The sequence below is a fragment of the Arvicola amphibius genome, chromosome 3, assembly GCF_903992535.2.
Source record: "Arvicola amphibius chromosome 3, mArvAmp1.2, whole genome shotgun sequence".
In the NCBI taxonomy this organism is placed as follows: domain Eukaryota; kingdom Metazoa; phylum Chordata; class Mammalia; order Rodentia; family Cricetidae; genus Arvicola; species Arvicola amphibius.
In genome coordinates, this window is record NC_052049.1 from 119,851,872 (window position 1) to 119,874,297 (window position 22,426).

The window sequence follows — 22,426 nt, forward strand, 5'->3', positions numbered from 1 at the left end:
GTCTTCACCTGTAGTTCCCTGGAGAACCCAAGAGTAATGCACCATCCTTCTCTGCTCAATGCATATCCCTTTCCCTGAAGCCCACCCTCTTTTCCACATGTCTTTATTTTCATATAAGAGAATTCAGTGAAGGAACGATACCAATGAACTTAGTCAACAACCTGTAGTTGGTCTTTGACTTTTGTCTCTACACTACAAAAATAAAGATAAGACTTAACAATCTCTGATTTTTTTTTCTGTGCCTCAATTATAAACTTGATGTTCACCTTGTTAAAATTGTCTGGCACAAACAGCACAATCACCCTGCCTTATAGAATGGCACTTTCCCAACTTCCTACATTTATGTCATAGTACGCATGTGGCATCTTCTTGTATGGCAGTTTCCTGTGAGACTGAAACCCCCATCTTGGAATAAAGCTTGTTAAAATACAGGATGTTCTAAGGGAGGCAAAACATTCCATCTTGCAGGATAAACTTAGGAAATAAACAACTCAATAGCCCCAGGAAGTTCCTGAAACTAACCATATTCAGTAGGCTCTCATTCCCTAAACATACATAAGCAGTGAGGATTGCTGGAAGACTGTCTCAGACATGTTAAGCTGCGTGAAAGGAGCAGAGATCAGAGATCAGCCAAACCACCTGGAAGAAACAGACCAATTAAACATCCCAGAAGAAGCAGAGACCAGCTGAATTGCCTAGAAGAAACAGAGAGAGAGATCAGGACAGCTGCCCAGAAGAGGCTCAAACCAGCTAAACTTTCTGGACAATACACTCCTCAATCTTCTGTGCAACCTGCAGGCTCTGCAGTGTGATCCAGATCTCCAACTTTCATGAACTCTCACCCATGCAGGGGTGAGCTTTTGTTGATGCATCTGTCTTTGAGTCATTTCTACTCCTGTAACACCTCACCCATATTCCTGTGTATAACTGCCCCCACACAAAACTTACTGGTTTACAAAATTGGAATTTGATGGTATCCTTTGATCTATGGTGTGTTCCCTCTCTTATGTAGGTAGATATTTGTTGACATCTCCTTAGGAATCAGGTCACACCGGATCTCTTAGAGCCTTCTTTTAAGGTAGGTATTCCATCTCAGGCCACTATGGCCGGTACTTCAGCTGAGTCACTTGCTGTTCCCTGTCATGATCTCCTCAAATTCTGCCCTCTCATACACTTGATATCTCATGGTGCCAGAGTACAGATCCTGTATTCCCCCGTGTTCCTCTGATTAGATGAAACCTACCTCGAAGAAGCCACTTTTTGGAGAGGTCTAGTTTCCCTGGCTATAAATAAAAGAGAACCCTCATTTTCTAGTTTTATAAAAATCCTGGATGCAGAAGAGTTTCAGGACTGTTTCTTCAGTGGCTTGATTATGTCTCCAAGTGCCCAAGTCCTGGACATTTTTCATCTCTGTCATTCTTTTTTTTCCAGTTTATTTATTTTTTATTAAAAATTGCCATCTCCTCCCCTCCTCCTCCCCCTTCCCTCCCCTCCCCTCCACCCATACCCCCACTCCCTCCTTCTCCAGGCCAAAGAGCCATCAGGGTTCTCTACACTATGTTGAGTCCAAGGTCCTCCCAACTCCCTCCAGGTCCAGGAAGGTGAGCAACCAAACTGACAAGGCTCACACAGAGCCCGTACACGTCGTAGAGACCAAGCCCATCGCCATTGTCCTTGGCTCCTCGGTCAGCCTCAGCCATCAGCCACAAATTTACATCTCTGTCATTCTTAGCACATTCTTAGCACTTTGCCCCAGGGAAAGTTCCCTTGCTGATCACAAGATGGCTGCTGCACTTCTATAGAGTACATGTAGGCATTTCAAAACCCAGAAGAATATAACAATCCTTACTTCCCACATCCCTTTGTTTAAGATGAAAGAAAAACATCCCAGGAGGATTCTTCACCTTGCAATGTTTTGGTCAGGATGGAGCCCCTGCCATGACAGTTCACTGAGATAAAGAATGGGATTGTCATAGTCGGCTTCCAATAGGCTGAAGCTGTCCTTGAGATAGAGATGGCACCATTTCCCCTGAAAACAGCTACAGAGGCAGTTGGCTATCAGAGCAAAACCCAGGACTGAGACCACAAACAGAATATTGGGGAATTCAAGCAAAAATCATTGGAGCTGGTCCCTCCTTCCCTGGAGCATCTTCACTGGGCACAGCCATCCTGAACAGTCTCCCCCTTCTTCGAGGTCTACACAGATGCCCCAGTGGGTGATACTGGAAACAGCAGATCAGTTCACAGAGCCTCCAGTTGGTTCTTCTGTACCTGGCTGCCTAGAGCCGAGAATATAGCATTTGCTATTGGACATATGCTTAGAAACCCATAACTGACCCCCCACCACCCCCCCCCCCCCCAACTGCCATCTAAGCCTGAACTTCATACACCTTCCTAGATGCGTTCAGGATCCTGCCATCTTTACAGTGTGTCGTAACACCACTGCCTCACCTATTTTTACCTTATCTCGTTCTGAGTTTTGATCCTCGCAGCAGCTCTGAGAGTCATCTGGGGAAGGTGGCAGTTATTGCTGCTACAAAGGTGAGGAAAGCACGTCGCGGCGAGGGTAATTTCATCCCCCGTGGTCATGGTCAATAGGCTGTGAATGCGGGAAATCAGCCCTTGTCCCAGCACTCTGTGTCACTAGGATTTATGACCCCGCATGAGAGTGGCAGTCTCTGAGTATTGTTGCCACGATTGTATATCATAATCTTTTAGGGCTAGAAAGGCTTTTACAGATTATTTGTCTTATTATTAATAATTGAGAGAGAGAAAGGCACGGAGGCAGAGCCGAGCAGATCATGATTACAGTGACAGCCCTGAGCCCAGGGCTCCAGACACTCAGCCCAGCACGCCACGCTCTCTCCTCACATTGCCTTGACTTTGGAGCCCTTTGTTTGTGAGTTCATTCCCTTTTTAACAGGAGAAAGTAATTAAGTTTATGAGAAGAAACTCTGGTTTTTGAAGCCCTTCAATTTAAAGCCATGGGGAAGAAATAATTAAATTGAATTGAAGTCACAGCGTTTTAAATGCCAATATACAGGAGATCCCCTCCCCACCCCCCACACATTTTTCCCCCAATGTGTTTATGAACAGAATTAATCATGAATGCTTTCCCTGTAGCAACCCACTGAGTTGGTGCTGGAATGAAAACATGTCATGTGGTGAGATTCCACTCAAATATTCAAATAGAGGCCAGCAGACTAAAATATTCAAACCGCATACAATATTGTTTTTATGATGATCACAAATTTGATCATTCTCTGTGTTCCTGAGGGGCACTCAGCCTGGCTACCCAGTGAGAGCAAACAGCATCTGAGCAGAGAGTTAGGAAAAATGAGACAATTCTACACTCGGGGAGTTCGAAAATGTTTGTTAAGAAGTCAGCATCCGCTGGCAAATTGAGCTTACTTTCTGTTTTTTAAACCATTTGCCCCTCTTCCTTCTGTTGGTACCAAGTATCTGCTGTTTCCTGGAGAATAAGCACATTGCTTTTGGATATCTGACCTTGTGGAAAGGATCTCAGGCCACGGAGTTTATTCTACTTTTCTTGCTAGGTTAAATCCCAAGGGACACCTGTTAGGTTATTGAGGTGGTTGGCCTCTGAACATATCTGCTTTGATTGACATATCCAGAAGCTCTCAAAATCTTCCCATAGACTGCAAACGATCAACAAGGGTTGAAGGTAAAGATGATGGAAACATAGTTCTTTGTAAATTAGCAACCCAGACCCAGAAAAACAGACATTCAGTGTGCTCACATACAAGCCGATATTAGCTGTAAAGGAAAGAATAATTGTAGCAGGCTTTCTTTTGGGCCACCAGTCAGCTCCGAAATCATGACACGGAGACTTATTGTTAGTTATGAGTGCTCAGCCTCATCTTATCATTGCCCCACTAGCTCTTATAACTTCATTTAACCTGTTTCTCTTCATCTACTTTTTGCCTCATGGCCTTTTACTTTTCTTTCATTCTGTATGTCCTATTTAGTGTCTGTCTGTCTGTCTTGTGGCTGCCTGGCTGGCCCCAGGCATCTCTTTCTCCCTTGTTCTTCTTCCCATGTCTTCTCCACTCAAACCTAGATTCCTCCTCCTATTTATTCTCTCTCTCTCTCTCTCTCTCTCTCTCTCTCTCTCTCTCTCTCTCTCTCTCTCTCTCTCTCTCTCTCTCTCTCATTGCCAGCCAGCCCTGCCTATCTCTCTACTGCCTAGCTATTTGTCATTGAGCTTTTTATTAGATCAACCAGGTGACCTAGGCAGGCAAGACAACACATCTTTTTATCACTAAACAATGCAGTATAACAAATGTAGCACATAATTACATAATTAAACAAATGCAGCATAAACAAATGTAACACACTGTTACATAGTTAATATAATATTCCACAACAGATAATTATGAATCCACAGACCCAGAGAGGCTAAGTAACAAAGAGGGCTCAAGGAGGGAGACACATGGGTCTCACTAGGCAGGGGAAAGAGAACAGATTTCAAAGGTGGACTGGGAGTGGGTGGGGATGAGAACAGGACAGATCAGGTGGTGTGTGAAGAGAGGGTGCTGGGAGAGATGACTGGAATTGTTAGATATTTCAGAGGTGAGGTAGAAACCCAGTGCAGTGGAAATTTCCTGGACTCTATGAGGACCCATAGAAGAGGGTAGAGAAGGATTGGAGGAGACAGAGGGGTCAAGGATATCACAAGAATATGGCCCACAGAATCAACTAAGCAAGACTCACAGGGGCTCACAGTGACAATCAGGAAACCTGTATGGATCTGAGCTAGGTCTTCGGCATATATGTTATGTTTGTATAGCTTGGTGTTCTTGTAGGTCTCCTAAAAGTGGAAGTGGAAGCGTCTTTGCCTTGTCCCCTGCTTTGGGGGCCCTTTTTCTCCTATTGGAAGTTGTCTTGTCCTGCTTTGGTATAAGCGTTTTGCATCTAGTCTGGCTGTAACTTATTAGGCTATGTTTGATTGATATTCCTGGGATGGCTTCCCTTTTCTGAAGGGAAACAGGAGAAGTGGATCTGGGAGAGAGGGGAAGTGAGGGGGCGACTGGGAGGAGAGGAGGGAGGGGAAACTGCAGTCAGGAAGTAATATAAGAGAAAAGAATAAATAAATAAGTAAAAATTTTAAAAGTAGGCCACCCAGTTATTTCAATCATTGTGGAAGTAGGTGGTGTTACTTCCATTGTACAAATAGGAAGCTGGCGGTTTATAGACGCTAAGTAGTTTGTACAAAGTCCGATAACCAAATATAAGACAGAACCAGGTTTAAGTCCTAAGGCCTCCAACTAATATCTTCACCTGCTTTACCAAAGTATCATGATTTGTCCCTTGCTGGATGGTGACTATTTCTCCTGATGGCGATGTGGGAGTTGATATGTGCTGTGAATATGTTTTATTGCCATTGGTTAATAAAGAATCTGCTTTCAGCCAAATGGCTTAACAGAGTAAAGCCTGGTGGGAAATCCAAACAGAAAGAGAGTAGGCAGAGTCAGGGGGACATCATATAGCCACCAGAGGAGACAAACACCTGTCCTGGAACCTTGCGGGTAAACCACAAGCCTCGTGGTAAAATACAGAATAATAGAAATTGCTTAATTTAATATGTAAGCGCTAGCTAGAAATGCATTTAAGCTATTGGCCAAACAGTATTGCAATAAATATAGTTTCTACGTGATTATTTCAGGTCTGAGCATCTGGGAAATGAATGAGCCACCTCTGTCGACATGACGGTGTATCATAAGCACTGGTCTCTATCAGTATCAGCTGTAATGATCCCAGGAGCTAGACATGCCATAATGTGAACAGCCATTTCTATTTCTTGGAACTATGGCTGAAAGCATCATGATTTCGGTGCATACAAGCGGAGCCAAGTCCTAATTACCACCTGGGTAACTTTCGTTGAGCCACCTAGTCTGCTTGTCCCTCCGTTTGTCATCCATCAGAGAGGAATTATTGTAGCATCTGCCCTTTGTATGTCCCCGGGAGACCACAAACACTGGCTGAGACGGTGGGCATGAACAGACTTTGGACTGTGTAGCAGTGTGTGTGTGTAGCACTTGGTCACTCTTGTGTACGGCGCCGTTTAACTTTGCTCCCAGTGCTTATCGTTATCTAAACTTACATTCCTTCAGTTACTTCTTCCTGCTCCTGAACTGAGGGTGCTGTAACCTCTGAACTTTTCTCATCTTGCCACCCTGTAACCTCCAGAGCCTGGTGCTTAGAGGAGTCAAGAAATACTTGTTCATAAGTTGAGATACTGATGTGGGTCTTAATTAAGGAATAAAGGGGAGAGGTTTGGTAGCAATGTTCCAATCACACAGACTGTTACAAAAGTCATGCAGGTTTTACAGATCTGGGAAAGCACAGCGAAGGAGCTCTCCGTGGACCCACGGGAATGTCTTGGGCATTCACTAAAGTTCCCATTCAAGCTGCACAAGCTCGTGTCATTCTGAATACAAACTGTGCTTCTGGATGAGACAACAGTACCTGGGGAAGGAAGAACCAACTGAAAGAAGGTTTTGAGGTTTTGCGCCTAGAATCATTATCTGTCACCACAGTGTGTACAGACCACTAGGGGAGATATATTCAAGTCTAATACAGAAAAAAAGATGAGATATATTTAAGTCCAGTGGGGAACAAGAACTGAATTTGTTCTGAATTTAAGTTGTGACAATTGAGTAATTCTTTGATGGACCAGAAACTTCTGATGGACACATTTTACAAGGATGCATTTATGGTACAGAAATTATAGTTTAATAAATATTTTTAAGAACTAAAGGACCTATACACACATGGCTGTATAGTAAACCACCTTCCAGGTAGTGCATCCATTATTAGCAAAGAGAAGAAAGTCATTGTTAGACTATGTATGAAATCAGACAGGTTCTGTAGTATTAAAAAGGAAAATACATTGAAGAAACTAAATAGGAACGAGATATAGCTCATTGGAACATGCAGTCCCTTGATCCCCAGTGTCACACAGAAAAGGAACAACTGTGAAAAGGGAAAAAAAAGAACAGACCCTAAACTTAAATATGGAAATCTCTTGAAACTCCTTTTTATGAAACAGCCTCACAACTTACTCAAGATCACACATGAACGAGGGGCAGATCTGGAGGGAGACTCAGAATCCTGGCAGCCCACACGTCAGTTCTCTGACACCAGCACAGAGGCACAGCAGTGGAAGCGAAACATTTTGTTTCCGGATTCAAAAGAGAATGTAAGTTCCAGAAACTATGGCTTTTATTGGATACCAATTCTGATAACATTTGTTTTCATTTCTAGAATAGATTTTAAAAAACACAGTGTACAAGTCTTTGGGAAAAGAACTGCTTCATATATTCAGCATCAATTACCATGAATGAACTTCACAAAACTGGTCTTTTTCATTACTGAAAGTTATACCATATATTGTATAAAAACTTTTATTCAAAAATTAACTAATTAAAAAGAATTAAAAAGTGGAAATGCTCCAGTAGGCTTGGAGATTGCATAAATGTGATGTTCTTGATTTAGTGGAAGTATTTGAAAAAAGAGTTATATACCAGTTGTGAACAACATAGAGAAATGTGACTTAGGGTTTATAATATACCTTGTTTGTTGATCAGCTACATCCAGACAGAATGTCACTACAATAAGTTAGCCCATGTGTGGTGTTGACAGTGGCTCTAAATAAACAACATGAAGAGCAGTTGGAAAGGTCATTTACACAGGAGAAGACACCAGAAGATACTGTCTTCAAATATGTAATGGCTGCTTTGCAAAGATGGGTTATACTTCATCAATGGCCTGAGAGAGTAGAACAGTCATAAAGGTAGACTTAGGTGCTAGGGCAATAGCTCAGCCAATAGAAAGTGCTTGCCAAACAAACATAAACATCTGAGTTTGATCCCCAGCACTCACATAAAATCTGGGTGTGGTTCATCCCTATAATCTTAGTCCTGAGTAGGATCCTTGGGACTTGCTGGCCAGACCATGTAGCCAAACCAGTGAGCTTCATCAGAAGACTCAGTGTCTAAAATAAGATGGGGATTTGATGAACTGGTGAATACAACTGATATCAATCTCTAACTTCACACACACACACACACACACACACACACACACACACACACACACACCTGGGAGAAATCAAAAAAAGTCAAAAAAATATTAATATGACCAATATCCCTCCATAATCCTGGCCTAATCCAAGTACTCAGATTTCTCTCTGTCTAGAGGCAGAGGTGGGTGCTGTTGCTTGATGCCTTACCCCCAGCTTTTGTTTGTTGTTTCTTTCCAGTCTGGATCCTCAGCCCATGGAATGAGTCTTCCCACATTTAGAGCAGGTCTTCTTCCGCTTCAGTTACTCTAATCTAGAAAAACTTTCACAGACAAGCCCAGAGGCTTGTTTCCATGGCAAGATTGACACACTGCGAGAAAGGAAACTATAAAGATTGAACCCACCAGCTCATGGAAGCCAAAAGGAAACTTTCTTCTTTAGACGGCAGTGTAGGGGTAGAGAGCAGTCATCCCTGAGATTCCCCAGGATCCCCTGCTTCACGCTTAGCTGTGATCAGAGCCTTTAATTTCCTCCCTTGTGCAAAATCTCCAACAAAGAAGATGAACATAGAGCGATGTGTGCACATGAAGCCCTGATCAGAGATGACATCAACTGTTGAACAACCTAGCTTATATTCAGCTCCCATTAGAGAAACGGCCATCTTTAGAGATATACTCGCCATACAGAATTACAAACTCTACTCAAACATGAGCTACTAAAACAAGAGAGAAAAATAGCATAGTGAAAGGAGTAAGTTTGGGAAAATACAAAAAGAACTTTACAAATATAAACAGTAACACCACTCACTACTAGAATTTACCTCGGGAGGAAGAAAGTGTCAAGAGATGAGTAGCTTAAGCCTTGATGATAATAGTTTATTATCTAAGAAAGTCTGAAACTAATGCAATAATTACCAAGTCTGGAGAGGTGTTTGAATGAGGCATTGCTATTGTTAAAATCATGGCTTAAGTAGACACTGCTGGCAATCTTTAGACAGAAAATGGGCTAGACAGGTAAAATGAAGAAGCCCAATTCAAAAGCTATACAATTTGGATCTCAGTGAATTCAAATGAGAGGAACAACAAATAAAACTGGTAGTAGCAAGAAAGATAAGAGAAGTAATTTATTGATTCAGCTGAAAAATTCTGGCTTGGTTATGCTAGAAAAGTCAGAGGTTTTCTTAGCATATTCAAATTATTTGATCTGAAACATGTCTCTGTCGGGTTTGTGTTTACATGTTGGATCCTTCTGGATACAATCCACAAAGTCTTAAGACCACTAGAAAAATGAGGGCTTCTCTTTATAGACTGTTTTTAAACTAACCCAAATCATATCTAACCAGTTACAGGCGAGCTCCATGAAGAAATGCCATGATGGTATGAGAAGAGGGGTAATTGCCGTGGAAGGAGCTGTACACAGGGGAGTGGTTTGTCAGTAAGAGTTCAACCCAAATTAATAGGAGCTGCAACTTGTGAGAGGTGACATCTTTAGCTCCCAGTTTTCAGTAAACCAAAAGTAGATATCCACCTAATGGAATGCTCTTGCCTGCTTCTCAAAGTTCCTTGCTGTGTATCAAACCCATGGTTTTATTCAGGAAATAATGTTGTCTCTGTCTGTCTTCCAGACATAGAAAATACATTAGCCACTCCTGGGAGGTTTAAGATGTGTTTATCCCCTTCAAATGTTATATGAAATATCCATGTTGGGATTTATGTGGATATATCAAGGTAAATCTTGTCTGTGTTGCCACCTCCCCATCCTGCCCATGAGGTGTGGCTGTGCCCATCTCTGGCCAATGCATTTTTCATGGCTGTGCCCCAGGCCTGTGAACCATCACACCAGGCCTTATTGACATTGCTGTGAGCTAGTGACACTGTCTTTCCCTTCAAGTTCACTGCCTGTGACCTGTAATGGGGGTACACAAAGAATATTTTCTCTCTCCCATTGTTCTTCTACGTGACTCCTGCAATACCACCCTCATTCTTACTTTCTAATAATTGTACTTAATTGGTTATCCACATTTACAGTTGGATACTAGTCTTTGTGTTCTGAAATCCTCCTCTCCCCTTTGTACAGTGACCTGATATCACCTGGGTATATCTGCCTCTCCAATCCTTTGCTCCTCTGCAGCAGTGCCATTCCCAGGCTTCTTTTCTTTTTTCTTTTTTCTTTTTTTTTGGTTTTTCGAGACAGGGTTTCTCTGCAGCTTTTTTTTTTTTTTAGAGCCTGTCCTGGAACTAGCTCTTGTAGACCAGGCTGGCCTCGAACTCACAGAGATCCGCCTGCCTCTGCCTCCCGAGTGCTGGGATTAAAGGCGTGCGCCACCACCGCCCGGCTCCCAGGCTTCTTTTGATTCTGTCTTGCTGCCTGCAGTCTCCTCTCTGACCCTCCACAGTTCCGTAATGTGAGCCTCAAGCCTGAATTTCTGGTCCCTTTCTAAATCTTAGATCTACCGTCCTACTGGCTCACCTGGCCCACACTTCACAGTCAGGGCCCAACTGAATACGTTGTAGGTTTCCAGTTCATTGAACAATTCTTTATGTGTCTGTCATATCTGACTTTATCTTTATTAGCAGAAACGTTATTCCCAAGGCCATGTGTCTTTAAATCGTTTCCATCCTTCTTTCCCTGTCGTTTCCACAGTCACTCACCACGTTGTGCCTGGCCCTCGGCTGTGACCTGCTTGATGGCTTTCCCTGCAGCTATGGACTGAGTTCTGCACAGCAGTAATTGGCTGAGGGAAGGGAGGGTCAGGCCGAAAGAGCTTTGACTATGGTGGAAACCGAGAAAGATGAGATGATGTTTGGAAATATGAACAGCAATGACGGTATCAGCAGCCTAGAGCCACTGGGAAAATGCACTCAGCTGGATTCAGTATAGGCAACATAAATTCTTTGCTGTACCTAGACCTCAGGGCCCTGAACAAGAAAACGCAGTAGGAGCTGTGAAGGGCAGTGTGTTTTGCAAACTCCTGACCTATGACCGGCTTGTCCTGGATTTGTAGGATTTTCAAGAAGAGAGTAAGAAGTGGCCAAGACAAGAGACAGATACTGTGGGTGGTGTTAGGTTTCCAGAGAAAGAGGAACGACAAGGATGGGGACCTCTGAAAGCCATACCTCCAGGTTAGACGGGAGAGCAGAAATAGTTTCCATATCTGCGCTGTCCTAAGCAAGGCAGTAAACCCTTCCAGTGTTGGAAGTCGTATGTAACCACTGTTGGGCCGAAGGTATTTTGTGTTTATTAAACTTGTCAGAGAAGTCTGTGACGAGGATCCCTCTGCTCTTCCAGATCTTTCCTAACGTGCTGGAGGAAGGAGTGGGAAGGAGTGCTCACCCAATCCTCCTGGTGTCCTCCCACGTCATTATGTGTTCATGACTCGTGTCCTCCACAGGAGTGCCAATCCACTACAGAACTATTTCCTTATATAGAAGGAAGGGCTAGGCATGCCTTGCCTCACTCCATAAATGTAGGTTCACAGAATAGGTACGGTGTCTGTCTTCACCTCCTGGGAATTTCCTTGTGGGTCTAGCATGCTAGTTGACTCTTTTCAGTTATCAGTGTGCTTGGGTGAGGGCTGTAAAATGAAACCGAACTTAGACCCTTGCCTCACACAGGGTCCTTTGCTGCTCCATGCTGCTTGGTGACAGGGCCCGGTTAAGAAACATGCTAAGTTCGAAAACCCAGTCGCAGAAATTGTGATCCTTCCCCTTCCCAGGAGACAGCCTCTCTGAGAATAAAAGGGAAAATCATTTCATTTTTGCTGACTGACTGTGTCTTCTAAGGATTCAAATAATGGAAGACGATAAGGAGAGTCACACTTGACCATTGCTGGGGGAAACAGAATCGTGTCTTCTGAATGTCCTAGAAAACGTTACAAATCTCATAAAAACTGACCATATCCCTAGCCACTGAGAATCCTTTTTATCTCCTGCTTCCCCAGCCCTTGATAAACAAGAAACAAAGCATCTAAAGTTTTGAATCTGCTTTATGAATGAAACAACACTCATTGTCTCTGATAGTTATAAGGCAATCAGGACATTTTTGTAGGAAGGAAGGAGGAGTGGAGGAAGAGGGAAGCCCAGAAGGGGGCTGAGGATGCGATACGGTGATGGTCAGGGTCAAGGCCTCATACCGCCATCCTCCTCAGACTGTGTGCTACTCTTTGTCAGTTCTGGAGACAATGCATATTGATGCAGGTAGGAGCTAAATCCAATGCAATGTGCTCTCTAACCCTATAGATCCAGTGTTTCTAGCACCATAAGAGGCCTGATAAGAGAGCATGGGCTTTAACGTATGGTGAAGCTAAGCCTACATCTCACTTTGAATAGTTGCTGATGTCTTCATCCTTGCTGTACAAGTAGGAAAGCAGAAGATTTTGATCTTAAGTCCTGATGTTGAACCCCTTAAGATATGAGAGCTTACCAGTTCTACCGTGTGCTGCTAGTTTCGTGGCCTAGTTCCTGTGTCTTAGTCTCAGTGGGTGACTAAGTACTGTTACTAGTCTTGATGAGCTTGTGTAGTAAGTGAAAGAAATAATGCAGAACGCGGTTATTCAAACGGAACACTAGCATTTTGTGCTTACCCACTGGCCCAGGTTCTCTCTAGATTGGTGGAAACAGATTACCTAGTTTTCGTTGGCTGGAGTGATTATCCTTCCTGTAGCACTGTCTAAAGCACACCTCTGCTGCATGCTCCTTCAGCCCTGTTCACTCGGGGCTCTGGACAGTGCGGAAATGAGAAGAGACAGGACAGGCTGCTGACAGTTCCACTAAGCCAACGGTCATGTGTGCACTTGGAGAAGCTTTCAGGGTTGCTACTTCATTAGAAACCCAAGCACAATGTGAGGACTTCTTGGCTGTGTGTGGATCATAAGCCCAGTCCCCTTCATGGAATCAGTGCACAAAGCAAAACAAAGAAAACTCAAGACAAACCCAATTTCCTCCCTCACAATTCCAAAAAGGCAAACACATTAAGGAAAATGCCCTCATCCTGGAGTCTTAAATGAAGTAATCTTATCTGAAAAGCATGGTAGGATGCAATGTCCTAGAACTAGAAGACAATAATAGAAGTGTGAGAGGTGTGTTCGTGTTGAGGGGGTCAGGGTTACTTTGGACGAGGGACCCAGAGCATCCAAATCCCACGGTTGACCACTCATTTCCTTGTAGACTCCTAAAGGACACAGTCTTAGCTCCAAATAAAGAGAGAAGAAAAGAGAGAGTCCATGGCATCCAGCCTTGAAAACTCACAAATGTTGGCACACAGATATCATTTCTTTTCAGCGCTGTCCCTCATCCTTAGTGATGGGGTAGAAGAAGATACTCTGCAGAGCCTTAAGGAAGACGAGTGAAAGAGGCCACATTCTGAGAAGTTCTTAAGTCCATTGGAGCTCACTACGGTAGAGGACAAAGGATTCAGAGTTGGAGATAGGCAAGCCCAGCCTTGCTTCCCCTGGTTTCTAATTGTATGTCCTAATAAAGCTCCCATAGCTTCCCTAAGCTGGAAGATTCTCATCTAAATGTAAACCATTCTTCTTCCAGAGAGTTATGAAGATGAAAAGAGGTGACATTGCTGAAGCCCTGAGCAGAGAGCCTGGCATCGTGCGAGCGTTAAGTCAGTGGTAGCTGTTCTATTACTAAATCCAGGAGTCACAGAGGTCCCCAACAGTGTCTCTGACAAGTTATTATCTCATTTCTCTCTGGTTATCGCTGGGGACAATGGGCTCAATATCTCACAAGAAAACTTATTTTATTTGTAGGTAGCTGTAGACAGTAACTTTTTATATTGGACATGAACACTTTTAATTCCTGCCTCTTCCCCTGGAGCAAGATAAAAATGAGCACTTTCTCCCTTCTACATGAAGGACCTGAAGGTAGGTAGTGTGTTCCGCTGAGTTCAATCTTAGCTCGAGTCAACATCCCACTGTTCTTAGCCATTATTTCTAGGATCATTTCTGAGCTCCTCACCACCAAGATTGCTGTCTCTCATCCTGAGGGGACCATGTCAAAATCTCTGAATATAGGCTGTCATTTCCTTGTTACATAGAGGTGTCTCTCTCTCTCTCTCTCTCTCTCTCTCTCTCTCTCTCTCTCTCTCTCTCTCTCTCTCTGGCATTTTACAATGGCTATCTCTATACAAACACTGAGTATTTAAAGGAAAGAAATCGTGCTCTTCAGGGTAAGACTATTTGTTAATAAAAATTACCTAACCTTCCTAATTTATCTCTCTGATAAATGTGTATGCACTTGCTTGGTATCTGGCCCTAATTCAGAGCTGGACTGTCGCTGAGGATCTCCCTCTGCAGAGGACATGTCACAGACTACTGGCTCATGAGAATGTGCCCACTGCTGAGAACAAAGATAATGTAAGCTGAGTGAGGACTGGGCTCTACTTGACTCATTTGGTACACTCCAATATTCATGTATCTATATGATGTACATATATAATATTATACTAAATATGAATAAATATTTATGTATGTATGTTATGCTAATTAGTCTGACAATGCTCTCCTAAAAGCATAGACTACTAAAATCCTAGTGCTGAGCAGGGGAAACTCCCATGTACGTGTTGATCAGGGAGACCAAGAAACAATCCTAATCTCATACCACACATTGCTCCCGCAACAGCCAGAGTCCAGTGTTTTAAAGAGTAAGTCAGACCACGTCGTTTTCCTTTCTGAAAAATCCAACAGTGGCTAGATTTCTAGGGCACGTTGTTAAGTAAAGGCAAGAAGGAACAGGCATGGCCCCTATAATCTCCTATTCACGCAAATGGAAAACAATGTCTTAAATTATGACGTAATAGCTAATACATAGGTGGATATGTGAGAAAGAGAGTAGACTAGATCTAGCTAGCAAAATGAGATTGTGTTTTTAAAAATACTACTCAATGCCTTTCCAATACATGTTTAATAAAGCCAAGTAAGTATGCTAGGTCTGTGGACACCCCATGTCTTCTTCACCCCTTGGGTGGTTTCTTATTCTCCCCTCACTTCACAAAGTTCTGGCTTTGGGGCATTACATTCTCAAATAGATCCCAGTTTTCGTCACATAGAGCCTTTGCATCATCTGTCCTTCTGTGGGGAAACCATCTCTCCTTGCATCGGTTCCAACTACTTATTTGTCTCACCAATCGAGCACACAGATGATCCCTTAATTTCCATCTTATCATTATATGACCTGATTCAAAATTTTCACTCTAGTGTCTTTTCGGGCTCTTAAACATTTACTATGCTCATTTTGTTTTCTCTTTCCCATTGTGGTTTTGAGTATGAAACCATCTCTGTGCCTCACTGTGTCTGGAACACTTGGTCCCTTGCCAATGGCTTGTTTGGGAAAGCTATGGATCCTTCAGGTTGTGGGGCCTTTGTAAAACAAGTGATTCTTTGTAGTGGGCCTTGAGAGCTTGGTATGACTCTATTTCCTGTCTGCCTTCTGCATTCTTGATTGCTGACATCAAAACATCATGTTCCTGCCACCATGCCACTCCTGTGTTGTGAGTTTTCCTGGAGACATCAGCAAATGTCTATTAACCCCAGATAGAGCACCAGTAAAAGACAGAAAAATAAAAAATTCCACACTGGTGTAACTTAAAAAAGCAAGGATTTCGTTGGGATTGCTACGGGAGCGTAGGCATTCTACATCTACACAGACGGAAGATCCCCGGCTTGCAATAATCTGGCTTTATGTGTAACAACAGATACCATACCTTTTATTATTTATTTTTGTTACACAAGGCATTGCTTTGTAGCCTGCCTCAGTCTTCAGAATAGAGGTATGTGCACCATCATGATAGCCATTGAATTTTGACTGTCGTTCCTTTCCCGCATCAGCAATAAGCCCTGTGTTACTATTTTCAGATGCTGAGCAGTGCCAAGGAACCAAAGATCCCAATTAACCCCAAAGGATTAAGAAAGGAGACATTATAGAGTACCATGTTGCTAATCCATGGCATTTGGCATGTTTAGGAGTATTGTAAGCAGTGCACACTAGGATATGTTCCACTCCAGTTTAGGCTGAAGAGAGTCTTTACCCTATGCCACCTGCTTGCTCATTTTCCCTCCAGCTGTTCCTCATGCTTATAAGTGGAACAACCTCCACAGCATTGCCAACAACCAGAACATCTCCAAAGTCACACTGTCCTAAATTCAAAACTCTCTCAGGAAAGAAGCATAGTTTTTCTTATTCCATCAATAAGCAATAATCAGCCATTAGAACTGCAATATTCATCTTGAACTAGTAACTATATAACTCACCTTCTATAAATAGTATGGGGAAAACTGAAAAATTACAAAAGATGCAAAGATTCAACTATTTTAAAATTCAAATTTATCTCACTTACTATTGGAAACAGAAGTCTGGTTTTAGAATACTAAAAAAAGGAGTTTATTTTAAGAGTTGGAAACTTCCTGTTGTTGCTCTGAATAGTCATTGGACATGAGGAATGTGGTTCTGCAAGGAGGGCATCTGACCTTAAAAGCTTGCTGTTTCTGTTAGAGGTGCAAGGTGCAAACTAAGGAAAAGAGCGTTGAATTCCAGATGCTTTCTTATGTAATATAAGTCTCTAGCCCACTGATGATGACTTTACTGCGTATTATTGATTACAATCTATAACATTAACATTATTAATAATGAATAACTTTATCAAGTGGGGATATTGAATGAAATGGAGGCTCTCATTCTGTTTAATCACCCTACCTGTCTACACCAGACCTCCCTGTGCCCATCCTCATAGCTCATGCTGGCTAACTCTCCTCCCTGCCTCTATCCTCCTACAAGACAGCTCCTTGTCGACTATCCCAAATGCACCCTGTTCTCCCTTCTTTGTAGGGGCTAACGTATTACAGTCCGCTTCTGTCTCGATACCAGAATCTTCTGCACTCACCCAGGTAATATCTACACTTTATGCAGGCATCATCCTAGATGGAGTATCCACGGGCCAGAATCTGCTCACACCTCTTTTGTTATTCTGATAATATCCTTCTTTCTCCTGTCCCACTCCTCTATAAATTGCCACTTAGTATTAGGCTATAAACATCATGAAGTCAGGGACAGCATAGTGCAGGTACACACTGAATCCCCAATAAATACTTGCATAAGCAAATAAAGAACTAGATACACCAGCCACACAGCAGTGGCACATCTTTAATCCCAGCACTCGGGAGGTAGAGACAGGCAGGTTTATGTGAGTTTGAGGTCAGCCTGCTCTACAGAGCAAGTTCCAGGATATGCTCCAAAAGCTACAGAGAAACTCTATTGAAGAAGGAGGAGGAGGAGGAGGAGGAGGAGGAGGAGGAGGAGGTGGTGGTGGTGGTGGAGGAGGAGAAGATGGTGGAGGAGAAGAAGGAGAAGAAGAAGAAGGAGAAGAAGAAGAAGGAGAAGAGAAGAAGAAGAAGAAGAAGAAGAAGAAGCAAGAAGAAGAAGAAGAAGAAGAAGAAGAAGAAGAAGAAGAAGAAGAAGAAGAAGAAGAAGAAGAAGAAGAAGAAGAAGAAGAAGAAGAAGAAGAATTATATACATCAATGGCTATCCTGAAGGCACTTCTATTAAATCAGAATGATCTGAAGCCCTTCTATTAGAGCCCATACTTCCTTTTCATTCCCTGACTGAGGTCAAACTTAATTTTTCTAATGGAAACAATTACTTTCTACTAACAAATGGAAGCAATATAATTTACTACCAATATTGGTAGTAAATATAGCAATAATAGTTATAATTTGGTATAACTATGCACCTGTGTGTGTGTAGCAGGCTGAAAGTTGGACCAGTACCTTCCATAATTTTCTAGATGATAAGTAGATTTCTTCCACATTTGAGAGAATTGGTACAAGATAGACTTGGGATAGAACCTACAGCTGAATGTCAGAGGAGAGAATGTTGGTATAGAAATTCTGACCCTGCTTATAAAAATCTAACTACACATGTTTGACCAGAGATCTTTCTAGGGGCAGGCAGAAGAATGGGATGATTGAGAACATGGACTTAGATCTGAATTAACTCTTGGTTCTTCCATTGTGGTCACTGATGAGTCCTTCCTAATGTCTCTGTCAGGCTAGAAAGCTTGAGATGACATCTCGTCGCTCCCTTTTAGCAAGGCTCCTTATTCTAATTAGGCTGTGCCAGTTGGATGCATGCTGATGATATTGCGATGTGGACATGAGTTTAGTGAGGAAGAAGGCACCATCTAAGTGTCTGTTTGCTGACGTGTGTCTAGTGCCTAGCCCTGACTCCAGGAGCACGTTCACGTGAGGCTTTCTCAGACTCTCCAACAGTTTGAGTAGTGGCTTCTTGATTCCTGTAGGACATCTCGGAGATGATCTGAAGCCCACAGCACTCACAGCAGCTTCTTCTTGATTGTTATAATATCAAGAGTTCCATGCTCAGAACGTCAGTTGTGGGTTGTTTTCCTAGAGGTTTAATCTGTAGCCTGCTTCTGTTCACATTAAATTTATTCTCACTTAAAGATGTTTCTGTTACTTACAAATAAAGCTAAACTGAACACCCACTGTACAGCTGTTGTGAAAATGAAATTAGATAATATGACGTTCATGTCCTAGAGCCCAGCGAGTCAGAAGCACTTAGCAAACCACGCTGTTTGGGGTTCTTTTCTCTTTGAACATCTGAATGTGTTTTCTATGAAACACTCGAAGTTGTAGCTTTGCTGAGAAAGAAGTTTACCATTTTCTCTGAGTCATCAAATAGGAAAAGAAGGCAGAGCTGGAGCCCTTTGAGGAAAAGAGGAAGTTAATGGTGCCTGATTTGAATGGTCGCCTCTGGACCTTCAGGTAGTAAGCCTGAGGGCTTCTATATCATGGCAGTGCTGTACACAAGGTCATCATCATTGAGATAAAGCAAAGCAAAAATCATGTCCATCTTTAGAGACAAAACGTGTAGCTCCATGGAGAAAAGATCCTCCGTTTATTTCTCAGTATAGACCAATAACACATCTCCTCTGAGAAACAGAGATAAAGTGAGGATTTTAAGTGTTATGTATCAGAGAAGCCAGAACAGAGACATGTATCCCTCTTGGCCTTTGGCAGACTTCTCATTTCTGCCTGACTTTGAATACATGATATCTATCCTATAAGGTTTGTCTAATAGTGATAAATGACAGCAACACTCAGAAAACCCAAACTATGCCCACTGGCCCAAGGTCCAATAGGATGAAGTGGGGGGAGGAGCACAAGCCAGAGACAGGCTGGGTGAAGTAGTGAAGTTACTGCTGCGGGCACCCATATGTCTGGTATGGCAACAAACTCTCCCTTTAGTGTTTTGCCCCCTTGTTCCTCATGATTGAATTCTAGGAAGTTCTTCCTTGTTTTGCATGCTTTTATATGTCACTGTGCAGGCAAACTTTGAAAAAGTGACCTTAAAACTCCAGCCAGAGACAAATCATGTAGCAGCCATATTATTTGACTATGTTATTAAAATATCATTATATAAAAGCACACCCAAAACAAGAATTAGATTGACAAAGAGAACAAAAGATAATACCTTCCACAAAATGACCATGACAAAGAATTCCATGACAAAGAACCAGAGTGAAAGAAAAAAAATGGTTCAAGCCAACCCACGAAACAGTGGAGCTTATGACATTAACCATTGTAAAGAGCTGGTAGGGACAGCAATAAATTTCTGGTGGACCTCAGACCCACCAAACGCTCATTTCCCAAATGAGGTGACCTAATTCCAAGTACAACTCTAATCAGGTAAACATGTAAACAATCGGTCGGTAATACTGGAGGCAAATGCCACAAGGCAGAGGAGTGGCATGCTAAGACCCTGTGCGGAAACTAGATCTTAGATGGGCTGCAGCATCAGGACCAGCAACTACTAGCCAGGAGATCTTCTCTGGAATGGGGAGAGTACTGTGAGCCTGAAAAAACTGAGACGGGGCAGGTGGATACTGTATACCGTGCAGAAAACAATGGTTGAAAGAAAGAAGTGTTTCCAGAACCAGGGAGAATGCAGAAAACCAGAACTGTCAAACTAAAAGGCTGAATTATTTAATATTTCAAAGTAACAAAAACAAAGTCTCAGGATGATTTTTCTAGGAAAAGTATCCCTGCCTGAGAGTGTCTCTAAGAGTCAAGAGAAGAAGAGAAAAACAGTCAAACTCTGTAAGGATGTGAAAGCCGTGCTGAAGATGGAAGAGAAAAGTTGAGACGCGAAGATGATTGAAGTTGAATCTTAGTATTAAAAAAAAAAGCTAAAGTAAGTATCCGCACTGAGGCTATTAAAATGTAGCATAACTTACAAGCAGAAGAGCTCTGGAATGACATTGGTGAAGACCAATGGGAGGAGAGTGAGCTCTGGAATGACATTGGTGAAGACCAATGGAGGAGAGTGAGCTAGGAATGAAATTGGTGAAGACCAATGGGAGGAGAGTGAGCTCTGGGAATGACATTAGTGAAGACCAATGGGATGAGAGTGAGCTCTTTCAGAACTCGGGGGCGGGGACAGAAAAATCAGACCCTTCAGAATAAGGATGAAAATGAAAGGAACATGGGCACATAGGACAACAGAACAGACAATAAGATGAATTAAAATAGAGGACAGTAAAGAACTTAAACAAAAATGAGAATATGTAGGATTAGATGTGAAATATGGACAAGAAAAATTCAATATAATGGCCATTAGAATTCTTAAGTAAATATTCAAAGCAATGGCATAGGAGAATTTCTATGAACTGCAAGGACTAGTAACCTAAAACTGGCTTTCTTGAAATGAAAGACAGCTTACATACTGAAAAAAAAAATATGCCAGCTTGTATTTGAGAAATTGGTCCATGGCTCTGATACCTAAGATATATGCTTCCCATGCTATAAGACTCAAAGACAGAAAAAGGCTTTTAGTACACATCAGATTTATCATCCAAATTGGCATGTCTTTTAAAGGTGCCATTAATAGTAGTGTTGTGGAACAGACACTTACATAGGCTCTTCATGGCCAATCGAGACATAAGATCACCCAATTATAAGAAAAAGAACTGATACCTCACTGTTAAAGAAACTAAGTTTACAAAATAATGACCACCAATTAGAGTGAGTATCCATAGTGCTTACAGTGGGGTTTCTAAATATTTAATTTATTTCCTACTCAAAGACGAAATTTGACGTGAGAAATAGCTGATTTCAGATGTAGGTCAGGAAATGCCTAAAATGTGCTCATAATATCTAGACCTGCTAGGAAAATAAAGGGATCTGTCAGGAGGTCACACAGCCACAACTGCTGTCACTGTATTGGTTGTGATGGATACTGTGCAGCTTTAGACAACACACAGTGCCTCTGTCTGCAGGCTTGTAACACACTCAGGGGGTCATCTCCTAAGCATAATGATTCTCTGAAGCTGAATTCTGTGAATTCCAAGAAAAAAGAAATCCGGGGAAATGCATCTGGTGCCTCTGTGTCCTCCCACTCTTTGTGCTGTTGCAGAATGGATACACTGACCTACTATTAGATAAAAGAGATGGGCTGCCATTGTAGGAGAAAGGTTGCGGCAGACAGTAAAGCGAGTCCTTGCAGCTGTGACAAGCCAATTCTCGGGGTATCTCTTAACCAAGTGCAATTACAGCCGCTCAATACATTCTTTCATGTTTTTAGCCTCTGACAAAAATTGCCTTTCTCATCCCAAATATACAGATATACATTAGAATCAAAGGGTAGCGCTGACAACACAGTTTTCCTTAGCTTTTCTCTATTTATTGCCTCCTGGGTGACACTTCTAGGTGACCAGTATAGTCTCGCTGGGTATGACACTGATGTAACAGAAAATGCCAGCCAATGACTCCAACTTGAATCTCTTAATTTTGTGACCCATTTTAATGATCATCAAAAACAAATATTCTGTCAACAGACTCATCGCCACAAAGCAAACCACAAGCACACATGTGCAGTACTTTGAACAGCGGTTTCCCAAAACACAAGCCTGTACTCCAATGGCCAATTGATATGGATGTGACGTTATTTGTAAAAGGAGGCCTTTGAAGATGTAATAAATTTACATCTTGAGATGTATGACACCGCATTGTATTGTGGATCCTGAAACAAATGGCAAGTGTCCATGGGATGATGAACTAAGGATGCAGAGAAGACCATGTGACGATTCAGACAGTGCTTCTGTGATGTGCCCACCAGCCCACGTGTGCTGCCAGCCACCAAGAGCTAGAGAAGCAAGCAATCTTCTCCCAGCCCTAGAGACAGTGTGTGAGGGCTGATGTATTGACCCAGGAACTGTGAGAGAATATATTCCTATTGAAGACACACACGAGAGAGAGAGAGAGAGAGAGAGAGAGAGAGAGAGAGAGAGAGAGACAGAGAGAGAGAGAGAGAGAGAGAGAGAGAGAGAGAGACAGAGACAGACAGAGACAGAGAGAGAGAAAGAGAG